A 14,880-nucleotide genomic window follows, 5' to 3' on the forward strand; every position below is an offset into this window, starting at 1 on the left:
TCTAGGCTGGCTCGCCCCTGAGTCTGAAGGGGCTCCGCGAGCCTGGAGCCCGAGGGGTCTTCTGGGAGTGGTAGTTCTCGCGGGAGCCTCCAGGTTTTCCTGCGCTGGTTTTTAAGCAGCTTTTTGGGCTGTCGCCAGGTGGTCCTCTGCAGACGTGCTGAGGGGAAGAAAAGGTGAGTTTGGCGTTATTGCAGCGGCAAGGGCTGAGGCACTGCGGGGTAATGCTAAATTCAGTATGTGTGACGTGCATCTCATTCTGTGTAGGGCCGCCGAGATCTTAACGCCAGCGCGGGGAGGCGGGTAAGGACGGAATCGGAGGCTGCAGTCGTCCTCGCCCTCTGCGCGCCTCCATCCCCACCATGCAGTCCCGGGAGGAAACCCCGCGCTCTCGCCGCATCTCCAGCCCTCGCGGCGGGAGACGGCCCAAGAGAATTTCCAAGCCCTCGGTTGCGGCCTTTTTCACGGGCCCAGAGGAGCTGAAGGATTCGGCCCATTCAGCAACTCTGATGACACAGCTCAAGTCCTTCTACGACGCGCGGCTGCTCTGCGACGTGACCATCGAGGTGGTGACACCTGGTAGCGGGCCTGGCACCGGTCGCCTCTTCCCCTGCAACCGCAACGTGTTGGCAGCCGCGTGCCCCTACTTCAAGAGCATGTTCACGGGCGGCATGTACGAGAGCCAGCAGGCCAGCGTGACCATGCACGACGTGGACGCCGAGTCCTTCGAGGTGCTGGTTGACTACTGCTACACTGGCCGCGTGTCACTCAGCGAATCCAACGTGCAGCGCCTCTATGCGGCCTCGGACATGCTGCAGCTCGAGTACGTGCGGGAAGCCTGCGCCTCGTTCTTGGCCAGACGCCTGGACCTGACCAACTGCACCGCCATCCTCAAGTTCGCAGACGCCTTTGACCATCACCAGCTGCGATCGCAGGCCCAGTCCTTCATAGCCCACAACTTCAAGCAGCTCAGTCTCATGGGCTCCATCAGGGAGGAGACTCTGGCCGATCTGACCCTGGCCCAGCTGCTGGCCGTGCTGCGCCTGGACAGCCTGGACGTAGAGAGTGAGCGCACTGTGTGCCACGTGGCCTTGCAGTGGCTGGAGGCTGCCCCCAAAGAGCGGGGACCCAGTGCCGCCGAGGTCTTCAAGTGTGTCCGCTGGACTCACTTCACGGAAAAGGATCAGGACTACCTGGAGGGGCTGCTGAGCAAGCCCATCGTGAAGAAGTACTGCCTGGACGTGCTTGAAGGGGCCCTGCAGATGCGCTATGGCGATGTGATGACCAAGACGCTGGTGCCAAAGGCAAACAGCAGCACCAGCTCAGTGGTATCGGCAGCAGAATACCCTCCCCAGAGGATGGGTATGTGCGCCAAGGAGATGGTTATCTTCTTTGGACACCCCAGAGATCCCTTTCTGTGCTGTGACCCGTACTCGGGAGATCTTTACACAGTGCCATCACCTTTGACCAGCCTGGCTCACACTCGAACTGTCACCTCCTCAGCTGTCTGTATCTCTCCAGATTATGAAATCTATCTAGCGGCTCAGCCCAGGAAAGACCTCTGGGTGTACAAACCAGCCCAGAATAGTTGGCAGCAGCTTGCAGACCGCTTGCTGTGTCGTGTGGGCATGAATGTGGCTTACCTCGGTGGCTACGTTTATGTGATGGGTGGAAGAGATCCTGTTACTGGTGCTAAACTGAAGGAAGTGGAATGCTACAGTGTTCAGAGAAACCACTGGGCACTGGTAGAGCCACTGCCCCATTCTTTTCTATCTTTTGACCTAGTAGTAAGTCGGAGCTATCTTTATGCAGTCAACACTAAGAGAGTTTTCTGCTATGATCCCAACCAAAACATGTGGCTGAAGTGTACTTCTCTCAAACGAAATGACTTTCAAGATGCCTGTGTCTTCAATGACGAAATTTATTGTGTCTGTGACATCCCCGTTGTCAAAGTCTATAATCCAGTAAGAGGAGAATGGAGACAGATTCGAAGTACTCCCTTGGTGACAGAAACTAACAACTACCGGCTTATCAATCATGGGCAAAAGATCCTGCTCTTCACCTCCCGCAGCCCACAATGGAGAAAGAACCGGGTGACGGTGTATGAGTATAACACCAAGGAGGACCAGTGGATTAACATAGGTACCAAGTTGGGCCTCTTGCAGTTTGACTCTCACTTTTCTTGCCTCTCTGTGCGAGTTTTTCCTTCTTGCCTCGAATCTGGTCAGAGTTTCCTCACTGAAGTAGAAGAGATCCGCACTGAACGGAATGCTGAATGGGATGTAGGTGGATTCAGTGAGTTGGACTCTGAGTCAGGAAGTTCAAGTTCTTTATCAGATGATGATTTCTGGGTGCCCCTAGGGCCTTACTGAAATGCACAGAATCAGCAAAATTCCTTGCAAATAAGTTGAAACACTAAAGGTGAAAGTGGTTTGTTTTTTTTTAAGAGCTGCTTTCTTCTCCAGGTTAAGGAGGGATTGATTAACTGCAGGTTTGGTTTGCAAAGCAAATTGTTTGAAATACTAATATAATGTTATAACAAACATTAAGAAATTTGCCTATTTAATAATTTATTGTACTCAAGTGATTTAATTGATTAGTATGTTTATTTTTTTATTCTTATAATTTAACCTTGAATTAATTTTTGCATTAGTGCCATAAGCAGTATTACTTGAAATTTAATTTGTATAGACACCATTGATTGAGCTAGGAATTGCTGCTAGAGTTTAAAGTGTATTTTCTTTCAAAACAGTATAGTAGATTGGCAAATTATTAAACTAGTAGAGTTTTTGAGAGAGAGAGAGAGCAGTTGGCCTAGCAGACAGAAAGCCATGCTCTCAAGCCAAAGGTGGGTGACTCTACTCCAAGGCCCACAGGCCTGCCTTTGATTGTTTTTGGTGAAACATTCTTCTAGGTCGTGTAACCCTGCTGTGTCAACTTGCTGTACAGAGGTAACTTGTTGTTGCTGTGAAGCCGAACACTGTGACACTGATGAGTCAAATGCGAGAATGGTTACCCCTGGTGGACAGTGTTTGGTGAAGCTCCCTGATTAAAACAAGTTTGGAAGCAGGAGTGGCATCCACTTCCACAGTAGCTTGCCTCTGGAAACCCTATGAACCTGGAGAAAGGATGAAAGTTATACAGGAGGTGTCCAGGACTTTTGTTTGTAGGGTCACTATGAGTCGCTGGTGACTCGATGGCACTTAACAACACAACGGAGTTTTTGATGTTGTGTGACAAAATATATTCTATGTTAAACACAGCTGTTAAATTTTAATTTCATTTTTGCCCTTTCTGCAGAGAAGAAAAAAATAGGATTCCATATTTCTTATATGTGTGCATATATAGACTATCCTTAAGCTTACTCAAAGTTTGGAAAAAATCCAAAACCAGAATTCTACTGCTGGAAAACAAATTTCAATTTAATTTTGGAATATAGAATGTTTACTGCTAACAGGGACCAATTTTCTATTTGAGATAGTTTAGTAGCATTACTAATCCTTTTTAGAATCCTTTCTAAAAACAAAATAAATACCTTGCTTTCTAAGTTCACATTTTATATCTATATCTGAGACTTGCTTCATTGAATCAGAGAAAGAATCCTTATTTTTCACTGGCCATAGGATTGTGTAAAATTTTTCCATTGCCTTATCTTAAAATCAGACTCCCTAAACTGTTTTGACTGTGTGGTTTTGATGTTCAACTCTAGCAGGGCAGGGAGTGATTTACTTCTTACTGTTTATGAGACTATAAGAATAGAAGCTCTATGGGCCATTTTACTCGTTCCTGCAGGGTTATTAATGAGTCTAAATGGACTTAGTAGCAGCTAAATTGGTTTTATTTGTGAGGTGGTAATGCTTTTGTAAATATGAATAAGATCAAAACAGTATTTTTACTGAGCTCATTAGTTATTGTGCCTCTCATTTCTGAAATCAAGTGCCAGTAAAGAACTTTATAACCTTTAGCTTTGTATAGAATTGTGTAGCATTGAAATAGTCTATAATTCACTGCAAATGTTCTTGATTACCAGTTTCAACTTCTTTTTATGTGAAAAATTAACCGTTAACATAAATAGGTGATGATATTTGGGGACAAATAGGGAGCTCTGGTAGCCTAGTGGTAAAAAGCTGCACTCCAGCCCAAAGGCACATGGTTCAAATCTACCAGCTGCTCTGCAGGAGAAAGATGGGCAGTCTTCTCCTGTGTAATTTGCTACCTCCAAAAACGTGCCGGAGAATCAGCTGTGGTACACTTTAGCTAACGTAGTTCCCCGAGCAGTTGCTGTTGGATGTTATCAAGTCAGAGCTAACTCGTAGCTGACCCTCTAGCAGGTTTTCAGAGGCAGTTAATTATATCTAAGGAAATTGTTCATCCTTCTCCCACAGAGCATCTGGTGGATTTGAACTGCATACCTTCAGTATTGCAGTGCAGCTTCATACCACTAGGTTACCAGAGCTCCCTTAAGCTGTAGGGGTATTGCATATTTACTTTATTATGGTTTTGAATCTGTTCTGTAATTCTCTGTGGCCATGTTCTAGTCTTGTTTTTGTGGTTTTGTTTTATCACCAACATGTAAGGAAAAGCCTACGAGTAAAAATGAAATGGTGCAAAACTGCCTCTGTTAGATACAGGGAAATACAGGTGCTTTTCCTGGTCAAGTATGTGTCTGTTTCCTGGCCTGCTAGCCTCCCAGTCAGCAGTCTGAATTCAGCAACGGCTCCATGAGACGATCACCTCTGTAAAGATTTACAGCTTCAGAAACACGATGGGGCAGTTCCACTGCATGCTGTAGGCTCACCTGTGAGTCAAAATCTATTCAGTCAAAGAAAGTTTGTTAATACATGTAGTCAACACAATAGGATAAATGATGAGAAGTTTATGGTCTGTGTTAGTTTTCTCTTTCCGATTAAAATGACTTTCCTGAGTCCTGTTGTCCTTTTTTCCCCCTGTAAAATGGTAATCTTCTATGTTTGTTATCCTGTGACAAAATGCTATCACTTCATTAACACTGTCAGAGTACAGAGGTATATGCTCTGGTGTGGGAAGATGATTTGAGTGAAAGATCAGAAATACTATTTTATTCACCATTTTATTCAGTCATTTACAGAATCTATAATACCCCCTTACTGTTTAATATTCTTTTTCATGAAGTTAGATACCTGCCCTAGTGATATATGTTCCTCAAAAGGACAAACATGCATTAGTGGCCTAATGTAAAATTTTGTTCCATTTGATGTCAAGGACATTATAAAAAGTGCTCTAAGCATACAACGCTATTTCTCAGTAGCTTTGTTGTTTTGTACATCAAGTTAGAACTGCTTAATAACTGACCCTCCAAAGGGTTTTCAGAGGCTGTAAATCATAAGAGAGAGGAGACTGCCCATCTTTCTCCCATGGAGCAGCTGGTGGATTGAACCCTTTGCCTCTGTTTGGCTATGCTGCCGTAAGCCACCAGAGCTCCCCATTTCATAATAGTGTTCGTTCTGTATTTTACCAACTTCTTCTTTACCAGTTAACTTCTTGTTTGATAGCTTGTTTGTGAGCTTCAAATATAAGGCAGTGCTTATATTAACCGTATTATACATCTGCGCAGTTGGAATATTGTGATAAATTTGTGGGGGGAGAAAATTCCTGAAGATCATTTCAACTTTTGCATCAGAGCCCAAGCTGAACAGTAGTGATAGATTCATTTACAGTGAGGTTTGCTTGGGAAGAATTTTTGTTTCATGGCATATTTGTAGATTAAAGAATTGATGTTAACCTTTGTTTTCTAGATAAATTATTTTATACAGTGACAATGAGTTGTTTGTTGTTGAGTTGCAAATAAAATTGACATTAGAGCCCAGGTTTACTGACTTCTGAATTCATTGCGTGCTTCCACCCTGAATAACCCAGATCTCGATCTCTCTCTTATTACTTCAGTGTTGGAACTGACTCATAGCTGATCCTCCAGAAGGCTTTCAGAGAATATAAATCACATGGGAGGAGACTGTCCATCTTTTTCTGTCAGAGCAGCTGGTGCATTAGAACCCTGTGCCTTTGGGTTGGCATTATAACTCTTTACACCAAACCTCCCTTGAGTATCATCAGTCATAATGTTTATTTTCTTGCTGACAAGCAGCCTTGTCTTAGATTTCTGTTCAGTCAGCCCATCTTTTAGCAAATCCTCACTATAGTTTTCAGGGTTATTATTTAATAAGATTTAGAATGATTGTCATTTTACAACCATATTCCTATAGTCACAGAAGATATATTGAAAATACATTTAAATTAAAGAGATATGGACCAGTTCTGTCTCCAAAACCAGAAATGAAGCATTTTTGTCTTTCTGGTGTTACCTTGTTCTGATCTAGGTTGGCTCCATCATGTTCACACTCCAGCTCTCTAGAAAGAAGGGAGGCAGTCCTTGTACCTATCACTTTTGGTCACATAATATATTGGTCAGGTTTTAACACCACGGACACTAATAGCTGCAAAGGTGATTGGGAAAGGGAGTCTCTATTCTGAGTCATCATGTGTCCAGTTAAAATTCATAATTTTCTAGTACAATAGGGGAGAAACAATACTGAGTTTGAAATTGCAAACTCTTGGCATATCACCCACCAAGTTCAAGTTTAACACATAAGTAACCAGAGTGATTGCTAGGATTCTAGAGACCTACATCCTTCCAGTATAGAAACCCTGGTGAAAAGAGTATTTTCTGATTCAAGAATAGAAAATTCTCAGAACTTGGGTTTGTGGGCCACTTCCTGAACTATGTAGGTCATACCTTCCCAGAGACACAGTAAGGTCAAAGCTTCCAACAGAAGATTACCTAGAAGATGATCAGGCTGATGAAAAGGTGTTTCTAAAAAAACAGTACAGCACCAGCTTGAGGTCATCAAGAGCATTGACTGGGAAATGAGGTTCTCAAGGCTAGGACTCGGTGGCAGAGGTGCAGCCTCCAAAGGCACCCTTGTTCTAAGCTGGGACTCTGTCAATCCAAGGTTCTTCAAGGAAACCCTAAACTTAGCCATACAAATGATAGGTACGTGGTGGTTGTGGTTGTTATGTGCCATTGAGTCATAGCAACCCTAGGTTCAATAGCTCTGAACCCTGCTTTATCCTGAGCCAATCTCACTGACTCGGACACACTTAATCCCATTGCCCTAGTTACCATGTCAATCCATCTCATCCAGGGTCTTCCTCTCCTGCACTGTCCCTCCACCCTTCCAAGCAAGATGTCCTTCTCTAAGGACTGGTCTTTCCTGGCTATGTGCCCAAAGTATGTGAGACAGAGATCAAAATCTTTGCCTCCAAGGAAAAAACGTTGTTTCACCCTCTCCAAGACAGATTTGTTTTCTTGGCAGTCCATTGTATGTTCAATACTCTTCTCCAGCACCACAGTTAAAAGGCATCAATTCTTTTTTACTATTTTTTTATTATGATTGTTTTATTATTTTTTTTCTGTGTGTACCATCAAATTGGATCTGACAGGTACAGGAGGAGATTGCTCCTCCTTCTCCAGCAGAACATCTGGTGGATTTGAACCACATGCCTCTGGGATTGCAGTGCAGCTTTCTGCAACTAGCCACCAGAGCTCCAGATATACTGTATTTTTGACCATTCCAAAATTTTTCTCACTATATCCTGCCGTCTCACTATATGGTATATTTTGTTTCCATTTGTTATTGATTGAGCAGTAAAATTACACCAGACATATCCTGAAAGTTTGCAAGGATTTTTTAAATCTGTATTTACTTCACTAAAGGAAATGTGATAATTCTAATGACTTTAAAAACTCCATTGGACTTAAGAAGATTAAAAAAAAATTCTTTAATTCTTCATTGAATTTAGTATAAATAAGATAGTCCTTTACTATCTACTTTATTCTCCAAAGGCTAAAGTGTTAGACTTCCTTGCCTCTCTCGGTCAGCATTTCTTGCTCAGCTACTCCAATTTAAATCAGTAAGAAATATGATTACTTTTTGTTTAGGAGAATCTTTGCCTTCTTGATGTTGAGCTTCAATTCACATTGAAGACTACAGTCCTTGACTTTCTGTAGCATTCCCAAACAATCTGTTCCACATACAGACTAAAAACACATGGAAACAGAGCACACTTCCTAAGTGATCAGGACATCCCTGATGCACTCCCTTCCCAATTTTGAACCATGCATGAATCATGTAGTGTTTCCTTGCTCTGTTTTGACGAATGCCTGCAGGTTTCACATGAGCACAATCAAATGTTCTGAGATTCCCATTCTTCTCAAGGTTCGCCACAATATGTTGTGATCTACACAGTCCAATGTCTTTGCACAGTCAATGAAGCACAGATGCTTCACTGAATGCTTCATTCAGGGTGTGTGGCATTAGCACCCAAATCATAGGACTCCTGAGGACTATGGCAGTTCCCATGGGCAGCTGCCCAGCTAAAGCAGCGTGGAGGTGAGGGAGACAGTGGAGGCAAGGAAATACAGATTCTTAGAGGAGATTCCAGTGAGATGGATTGACACACTGCATCACAACAAGATGGAATGACTGCACATTGGGTTTAAGTGTGTCAGTGATCATGAGAAGGCACAGGTTCAGGTCTGTTGTTCTTAGGGTCGCCATGAACCGTACTCAACAGCTCCCAACAAGAAGCCTGAGGCAACTGGAAGACACCAGTTCCAGTTTACTGCAAGTGACACCCAAAAAGAACTAGGCCTCTCACCCCAAAAAGAACTGAGGGAGCTCCCAAACCAACTCAACATAGTGAAGGCAGGGAACTTCTTTTTCATATAAAAATCCACCAGTAAATACTGATCAAGAGACAAAAATCCTGTCCCAACTTTATGGTAAGTTATCAATTTTCCATGTAAAAAATATGAGAAAGGACGTTAGTGATGAAAACTGGAACTTTCTTGGAGCACACTAAATGCTAGTCCCACATTTATGTGCTGGCATCATCTCTGTGGTGCTACGATACATTTACCTCTTCCTCTCTCTGTTGAAGCAAGATCATTTATTACAATGGCTCAACTTATTGAGTCCAACCGGAACTGCTACACATCTTTCTCCTGAGAATCAGCTGGTGGATTTGAAGTGTCCATCTTCGGGTTAGCAGCAGAACCTCCTATGACTAAGTCACCAGAACTTCCAAATCAAAACATAGTTTCTCACCTAGTTCTTTAAACCAGCTCAAGTTAATTACAGTGCAGTCAAATACACATATAGCGTCATTGTTTGTGTTTGTGAAAACCTTTGAGGAGTTACCACAGAACATTTTTTAATAATTGCTTTTGTCAAATATGTGATACCACTTTATTATAATTTCCATCATGAATAACTATAGTCACTGCCAGCAAATGAAGATTAGCTATGTTCATTTTCTCACTTTAATTGCTGCAATAAGACTCCATTCTCAGGGGAGCTCTGGTGGCCTAGTGTCAAGAAGCTGCACTGCAATCCCAGAGGAACACGGTTTGAGTCCACCAGATGCTCTGCCGGAGAAGGAGGCGCAATTATCCTCCTGTACCAGTCAGATCTGATTTGACGGTACACGCACACAAAAGAATAATAATAATAATAATAAAAGACTCCATTCTCTATTTTAGTTCTGCTAAATTGATATATGGGAACAATGGTGGCTCAGTAGTAGAATGTTTACTTTTCCTGCAAGACACACAGGCGCAGCTCCTGGCAAATGTACCCTAAACCAAGCCATCATGCAGCCATCAGTGTAAGCTTGAGTGTTGCTATGCTGCTGAATAAATTTCAGTGGAGATTCTAAATTAAGACAGACTAGGAAGACCTACTTCCAAAAATTAGCCCTTGAATTACTATCTCAGACAAGGGTTTTACAAAAGTTTACAGAATACTCTTGGACTTCTAGAAGACAAAGACTTTTCACTGAGGAAGTAATTTGGATGGCCAACAGACACATGAAGAAATCCTCAAAATCCATAGCAATAAGAGAGATGTAAATAAAAACCATAATGAGATACCATCTCACCCCAGTAGGAATGGCAAAGTTTAGTAAGGCAGCAAGCAATAAATGTTGGAGAGGATGTGGCGAGACAGGAACTCTCATACACTATTGGTCAAATTGTAAAATGGTGCAACTACTCTGGAAGACAGTTTAGTGTTTCCTAAAAAAGTTGAACACAGAAACTCCTAATGACCTAGCTATTCCACCAGTTGGGCATATACACCACAGAAATTAGAACTGAGACACAAACGGAGATTTATACACCAATTTTCATAGCAGTGTTGTTCACCATTGAAAGAACATGGCAACAGCACAAATGTTCAACCACAACTGAAGGGATTGAGAAATTGTGGTACATCCACACAATGGAATGCTATGCAGAACTCAGGAGCAATGATTTTGAAAAATACTTTGGGAGAGACTGGAGAACATTATGCTCAGTGAACTCACTCTGTCTCATAAGGACAAATACTGAGCAGCATTCCACTGATCGTCATGAACTATGTCAAGCACAACTCCACAGCAGCTAACAACAAAAAGCGCTTATCAGTGTAAAGACAAAGATCTATACATTATGACTAGATTTTCAATATTCTAAATTGGAGATCTTTTATGCTTGTTTAGTGTCACAGGCCATTGTTTAATTCTTAAAAAAATTTTAAATGTGGTTTTAGTAGGAAAACGTTAACAGAAAGGATGGGTTTTCATTCATTCATTGATACACATTTCCATCCCTTACCCTCACCCAATGTACTGCATGTGTTGATCCAGATTGTTGATTATTAGATCTTTAATGTCTCTTCATTCATTCCTTTCAGATAGTCCTTCTCTTCACCTATTCCAGTGAAGTGTTTATTATCTATTCTTTCTTTTCCTGCTCTCCTCTTCACCCTTTGTCTATCCTATCTTCATAAGCAGTCTTATGCAGTATTTGCACTTGTGTGACTGAGATATTTCACTCAGCCAGCACAATGCCTTTCAGACTCATTCATGTTGTGGAGTGTCTTACAAGTTCATTGTTTTTCCAATGCTGTGTATTATTCCATTGTGTGAATATACCACAGGTTTGTTTTTGATTTGGGGTTTTTTGGGGTTTTTATCCATTTGTGTGTTGATGGGGACTTGGGCTGTTTCTACCTCTTTGCTGTTGTGGATAATGCTGTTTTAAACATGGGTGTGCTTACAACTGTTTGTGCTATAGCTTTGTCTTCTTTGGGTAGATTCCCAGTAGTGGGATAGTTGGATCAAATGCTATTTCTATTTCTAGCTTTTTAAGAAAGTGCCAAATTGCTTTCATAGTGGTTGTTTAATTCTTGTGAGGTTTCTCTCACATGTTGAAACCATCTAACTTATAAATTAATTTCTGTTATCCAGCTATTTGTTGTTTTTTATGTGCCACTGAGTTGCTTGTGACCCATAGTGACCCTATTTATAAAAGCTCTGACCACTACTCTATCCTGTGCCAACCTTATTGTCTCTGACACATCGCTATTACCCAGTCACTGAATCAATCCATCTCATCGAGGTTCATCCTCTCTTGCACTGTCCCTCCACCATCTCAAGCATGATGTTTCTCTCTAAAGATGGTCCTGCATTGCAACATGTCCAAAGTATGTCAGAAGAAGCCTCAGAATCCTTGCCTCCAAAGGGCAGCCTGTTTTCACCCTCTCTAGGATGCACCAGTTTGTTCTCCTAGCAGTCCATGGTATATTCAATACTCTTCTCCAGCACCACAGCTCAAAGGCATCAATTCTCTTGCTATCATCCCTAGTTGTTGTCCAGCTTTCTGACGCATAGCAAGTAATTGCAATGGCTATGGCCTGGATCAGGTGCACCTTAGTATCCAGACTGACATCAATGCTCTTAAGTACTCTGGTGAGGTCCCTGACAGCAGATTTTTCCCAATGCAATTCATCTCTTGATTTCTCCTGCCTGCTGGTAGCAAGATTGTTGATAGTAGAGCCTAGTAAATGGAAGCTGTTAACAATCTCAATCTCTTGCCTGTCTATCATGATGGTGATATTGGGCCAGTGGCGAGAATCTTGGTTTTCTTGATGTTGAGCTTCAATCCACATTGAAGGCTTCAGTCCTTGACCTTCTGCAGCAAGTGCTTCAGGCTCTCCTCCGTTTCAGCAAGCAAGATTGTATCATCTTCATAACACAAGTTGTTGATGAGACTTTCTCCAATCCTGATGCTACATTCTTCTGTATAGAGCCCAGCCTCCTGTATGATCTGTTTCACATATAGACTGAAAAGGTATGGAGACAGGACACATCCCTGGCGTACATACTTCCTGATTCTGACCCATGCAGTGTTTCCCTGCTCTGTTCTGATGGCTGCCTCCAGGTCCTGAAAAGATGCCACTTTGAGAACTAAGTTGTGAGTGACCCAAACCAAAGTATTTTCAATTACCTCAAAGCACAGGATAAGGCAAGGTTCAGATCTGTTATTCATAAGATCTGTATGAATTGTAGTTGACTTGACAGCATTTAACAACAACAACAACAACAGCATATATGTGTGAAAACTTGCCATTGAATAAGGAAGATCAGAGAAGAATTGGCACCTCTGGGTTGCGTCTGCCTAAAGTGTTGAATATAGTATGTATTTCTAGAAAAATGAACAATTTGGTTTGGGCCATCTAACCAGAATGTTCACCTTGATGGACACTAGCAAAACTTTGTCTTGTTTACTTTGGAAATGTTATGATAAAGGCTCAGTCCCTGGAGAGGAACATTATGCTTGGTGAAAAGAGGAAGACCTTCAATGAAATGGTTTGACATAGTGGCTGTATCATTGGGCTCAAGTTTAACAATAATTGTGAAAATAATGGTGGATGTTTTTGGTGGTGTTTCATTCTGTTGCACATAAGGTCACCATGAGTCAGAACGGAAGTGACTTGGCAGCAACTCACAAGACCGACATGTGTTATCCACCAGCATGTGCACTTCATCTCTAGCTTTCTGAATCACTCCTCACCTGGTTGTACAACACAGTAGTGGATTGGATTGAAGAATCTTTGTTAAACTAAGAACTAATTGGATATGTTTGGTGCTTTTGCTTTTATATGACGAATACTTTTCTAGTTCACATCATATTGTCAAATTTCCAGCTTTGAAGCAGACCTATTATTAATAACTGTTCTGTTTTGTTGCCATAGCAACCTGCAGAGCTCCAGAATAATTCTGATGTGCACAGTATATTGAATAACCAAACACAAAGCATTTTAGTTATGGAATATATATTATTATAAATCATTTCTCATACTACAGAGGAAGCATTGGGGGGAAAAAAGAAGCTGCATTGAGAGATGTGGGGGGGGGTTGGATTGTTTTAAATAATGTAGGAAGGATTGTGTATGAAATGGTTAATTGTTTTCTACAACTCTCATGTGAGGAGAAGTGTTCTTTCTTAATGATGAAAGCAGAAAAGTAGGGGAGCTCTGGTGGCCTAGTGTCAAGAAGCTGCACTGCAATCCTAGAGGCGCACGGTTCAAATCCACCAGATGCTCTGCCAGGAAAGGAGGGACAATCTCTTCCTGTACCTGTCAGATCCGATTTGACGGTACACACCCACACAAAATAACAATAATTTAAAAATCTTTAAAAAAAAAAGAAAGCAGGAAAGTAAGAAGAAAACTCAAATCTGCTCAAGCCAATCAAAACAACAAAGCAGTATAACTCACCTTCACTCCCAAATCTTTCCACTTTCCTCTACATTTTTCATCTTTCTACTCAAAACTTACTGCCCTTAAGTCAATTGCGACTCACTGCCACCCTTCACCAGGTTTCTGAGGCTGTGAATATTAATGGGATGAGATTGCCTATCTTTCTCTTTGAGACTCATGGTCTTTGAGTCAACAAAACAACATAGGCCCTTTGGGCATTTTGCAAGGAGGGGCAAGTTCTTGGAGAAGGACATCATGCCTGGAAGGGTAAAAGGCCAGTGCAAGGGAGGAAGACCCTCTACAAGATGAACTGACACAGTAACTGCGGGAGGGAATGAGGTCGTGTGTCAGAGATGGGGACGTTGGCTGAGGATAGGGCAAGGTTCATTAAGTCGCTATGAGTCATAGTCAAATCACATAACAGTACACAAAAACAACACAGCCACCAGAGCTCCCACCACCTTCCCACAGCACACATGAATTCAAAGAATGCTCTGCCTCAAGTTTGTAAGGAGATTTTGAAAGATAAGGAAGCTTTTCAAAAGTAGAGTCTACAAAACAACTCTGAAGAGCTCTGTTACAATCGAAGTATTTCCTCTTTTATGGGTACAACCTAAGAATTTCCCCTTTTACGCCTATTTAGCCATTGCTTAAATATCATGTTAACAAATGATGATAGTCTTACAAAAATTGAGGTTTGCTTAGAAAAGATCCAAAATCAGGTACTTCTCTCTCCTCTTTCACACTTCTTCCCTATTTTCAGGCCAGGAACTGAGAACAGTTTTATCAAACTAGATTAGTTACCTTATTGTTCTTAGATATTTCCACTTTAGAAAAGGAAAGAAATAAGAGCAATATGCGCTTAATACAATCAGAAGAAAGAGTAATAATAAGCTAATAAATCAGTTGAATAGATAATGGAAATTCATAAATAAAATCAATAAAACGAATGTTCATTGAAAAGATAAAAAAAAATTTATAAATCTCCCCAGACTAGGAGAGGTGCTCTGGTGGTAAGGAGCTATGCTGCCAACACAAAGGCAAGCAGTTCAAATCCACCAGCTACTGCACAGGAGAAAGATGGGCAGTCTCCTTCCACGAGACCTGCTGCCTCTTTAACCTTGCTGGAGTGTCAGCTATGAGTCAGTTCAGGCTCAACAGTACATAACAATTCAGGATTAAGCAAGGAAAAAGGTGGTTGTTGTTGCTGTTGTTATGTGCCGTCAAGTCGCTTGGGACTCATAGCGACCCTATGTACAACAGC

The 14,880-nt window shown here is 41.9% G+C and overlaps 1 pseudogene; it reads left to right on the top strand.

Moving 5' to 3' along the window:
* Nucleotides 1-359: 359 nt before the first annotated feature.
* On the top strand, nucleotides 360-2,408 carry LOC102844987 (annotated as a pseudogene).
* Nucleotides 2,409-14,880: the final 12,472 nt, after the last annotated feature.

The sequence above is a fragment of the Elephantulus edwardii genome, unplaced genomic scaffold, assembly GCF_000299155.1.
Source record: "Elephantulus edwardii isolate Elephantulus edwardi_28Jun2011 unplaced genomic scaffold, EleEdw1.0 scaffold00036, whole genome shotgun sequence".
In the NCBI taxonomy this organism is placed as follows: domain Eukaryota; kingdom Metazoa; phylum Chordata; class Mammalia; order Macroscelidea; family Macroscelididae; genus Elephantulus; species Elephantulus edwardii.